This window comes from Saccopteryx leptura, chromosome 12 (assembly GCF_036850995.1).
Source record: "Saccopteryx leptura isolate mSacLep1 chromosome 12, mSacLep1_pri_phased_curated, whole genome shotgun sequence".
Lineage (NCBI taxonomy): Eukaryota > Metazoa > Chordata > Mammalia > Chiroptera > Emballonuridae > Saccopteryx > Saccopteryx leptura.
In genome coordinates this window covers 41,219,635-41,222,952 of record NC_089514.1, presented here as the reverse complement: position 1 = coordinate 41,222,952, position 3,318 = coordinate 41,219,635, and the positions used below count along the sequence as shown (strand labels likewise).

The 3,318-nt window shown below is 38.6% G+C and overlaps 1 pseudogene; it reads left to right on the top strand.

Annotated features, from left to right (window-relative positions):
* The first annotated feature begins 1,271 nt into the window (after positions 1–1,271).
* LOC136383873 (ubiquitin-ribosomal protein eS31 fusion protein-like) lies at positions 1,272–1,750 on the top strand (annotated as a pseudogene).
* Positions 1,751–3,318: the final 1,568 nt, after the last annotated feature.

Genomic DNA, 3,318 nt, shown 5'->3' with positions numbered 1-3,318 from the left:
CCTTGCTCCTGGCTCAAACATTCCTCCACACAAAGGCAGGAGAAAAGCAAGGGAAACACAGCTCAGTGAGGGCAGACGGACTTCTTAGGGCGGGTCTCAGTCATTTTGTTTTACTTGGCCTGCTTTGGAGCTGTCTGGGGACATGTAAGTTTCTCCAACCATGTACCCCTTTCCAGACCTGATTTCCCCTTGGAATGACACATTATCCTCCCCTCAAATGTAGCAGTTGTGAATTCCTGCCTGTGGGCAGCAATTGCTTTGAGTTTACGGGCCACTTGAATAAACCAGTATAAGATTAACAAGGCTTTATTGTTCTGCAATCCATTTCTAAAACTTGCAATTATAATTTCTGGTGACACATTTTCTTGCCTAGCAAAGGAACAATTTTTCCACACCTTAGTTATATATAATATAAACCTCTTTTTACCATTTTACTAAACAGGAGGAAATACTATCAGGTTTTTTCAGGTTTTTTCTCTCTCTCACTTTTGCTCTTTTTGAAATCTCTACAATAATTCCACATCTTAAAAACGTCTTTGATTTGTGGTGTCCAAATTATTACTTTATGACTGCTGGATACACATACAAGTACACACACTTTAGAATTTTCTCCTTTATAATATTTATGTATTTTATTTTAAAAATAAACTTCAGGAGCACAGAATAAAATCAGTTATCATTTCTGGGTTGTGCCACAACTCTCATTGGTCTGGAAATGCTATTTAAAGTTTTTGGGTTATTTTTAGATTTTATTTATTTATTTTTAGAGAGAAATAGAGAGAGAACAGGGGTAGGGGTGGGGAGGAGCAGGAAGCATCAACTCCCATATGTGCCTTGACCAGGCAAGCCCAGGGTTTTGAACCTATGATCTAAGTGTTCCAGGTCAACGTTTTATCCACTGTGCCACCACAGGCCAGGCCTGGAAATGCTATTTTAAACACGCTTTTATAACAGTGTAAGAAAAAATGTAGAGATACATTTATTCAATTTTTAAAAACATTTCTTTCTCATTTACTTCTTAATCATCTGCAAGTAAAATTCAATAACCAAGAAAAAAATCTACCAATACTTACCTCCTGGCCAAAATAATTTTTAATTGAATCAAGAAGGGACCTCTTTATAATGACAAAGTCTAAAGATAGAACTAATAAAAACCATGAGACCAAGACATTGTTTACCAGTTGAATAGGCCATTATGAAAGCTCTGACTCAGTGGGCCTGCATGGTGCTCTTTCTTTTCAACCCACCATCTGTGTGGAACTGCCACCAAGATGCAGATTTTTGTGAAAACCCTTACAGAAGACCACCATTCTCATGTTGGACCATAGTATACAATAGAAAATGTAAAAGCCAAGATCCAGGATAAGGAAGGAATTTCTTCTGATCAGCAAAGACTGATCTTTGCTGGCAAGAACTGAAAAATGGATGTACTTGACTATTCAAAAAGGGTCCACTCATCACCTTGTGTTGAGCCTTCATTGTGGTGTTAACGAAAAGAAGGAGTCTTATACCATTCCCAAGAAGAATAAGCGTAAGGGAAAAAAGGTTGAGCTGGCTCTCCTGAAATCCACAAAGTGGATGAGAATGGCAAAATTGGTCACCTTCATTGGGAGTCCCTGTCAGATGAATAGGTACTGGAGTTTTTATGACCAGCCACTTTGACAGACATTATTGTGGCAAATGGTGTCTGAGCTATTGCTTCAACAAACTGGAAGACGAGTACTGTAATTGTATGTATGTGTGTAAATAAAAGGACATGAACCAAAAAAAAGCTTCTGATTCAGCAAATGTGAAGCCAATAAATTAGAGCTATAATGGAGTCTTTTCTTTTTTTCTTACTTTTTGTATTCAGTGAGAGGACGGGAGGCAGAGACAGACTCCCGCATGCACTCCAAAGAAGACTCACCCAGCAAAGTCCGCTAGTGGTGATGCTCTGCCCATCTGGAGCATTGCTCTGTTGCTTAGCAACCGAGCTCTTCTTAGAGCCTGAAGCAGAGGCTATGAAGCCATACTCAGTGCCTGGGGCCAATTCACTCCAATCCAGCCATGGTTGCAGGAGTGGGGGGAGTGGGAAAGAGAAGCAAGAGGAGGTAGGGGTGAAGAAGCAGATGGTTGTTTCTCCTGTGTGCCCTGATTGGGAATTGAACCCAGGGCATCCACACGATGGGCTGACACTCTACTGCTGAGCCAACCAGAAGACAGAAAGCTAAATTTAAGCCAAAATAACTAGTGAGAACATTTTATATTCTAACAGGTAATAAAATTAATTCTATGCACTACTGAATGAAAATGTAAGTTCTAATTATTTATGTAAAAGTTTAGGCCCACATAACTATCATTTCAAAAAAACAGCATAATAACACTATATATATAATATATTTCCTTTTCTTTCTTTTTTTTTTTTTCTTTTTTTTTTTTTTTGAGACAGGAGAGAAAGAGAAAGAGAGAAAGAGGGGGAGGAGGGAAGCATAAGTCATAGTAGTTGCTTCCCATATTCTCATATGTGCCTTGACCAGGCAAGCTGAAGGGTTCAAACCAGTGACCTCAGCATTCCAGGTCAATGTTTTACTCACTGAGCCACCACAGGTCAAGCTATATTTTTAAAACAGGCTTTGATGGAATCCACAAAGGTATCATCTTTATTCATTTGTCCCAAAAACATCTTCTCAACATATCTTGTACCTAAGTTGAAGTTTTTGTGGTAGAGGGAGTTGGAAGACATTTTAGATATAGTTATGCTATAATACTATAAGAAGTATGATAAATTATTTTTAGGAATTATTAGATGATGACCATGAACTCAGCTTAAAAACAAACAAACAAACAAAAAACAAATCTATGAGGATTTTTTTAGAGAGACACACACACAAGAAGGGAGGTGGAGGAGGAGAGAAAGCAGGAAGCACCAGCTCTTAGTTGTTTCACTTTAGTTGTTCATTGATTGTTTCTCATATGTGCCTTGACAGGGTTGTGGGGGGAGCTCAAGTGGAGCTAGTGAACCCTTGCTCAAAGCAGCATCCTTTGGGCTCAAGACAATGACCTTGGCATCATGTCAATGATTCTATGCTCAAGCCTGAGGTCCCATGTTCAAGTCAGCAACCTCAAGGTTTTGAACCAGGAACCTCAGCATTTCAAATTGACACTGTATCCACTGTGCTACCACCAGTCAGGTGACTAAAAGGATTTTAATCTATAAAGACATGAGCCATCTTCTCCCATTTTTCAAACTAGAGACTTTAAATTATTTCCTCTTATAAAAATATTTTTAAAACGGTTGTTGTTACTGTTAATAACTTTATTAGCAAGGAGATGAAATAG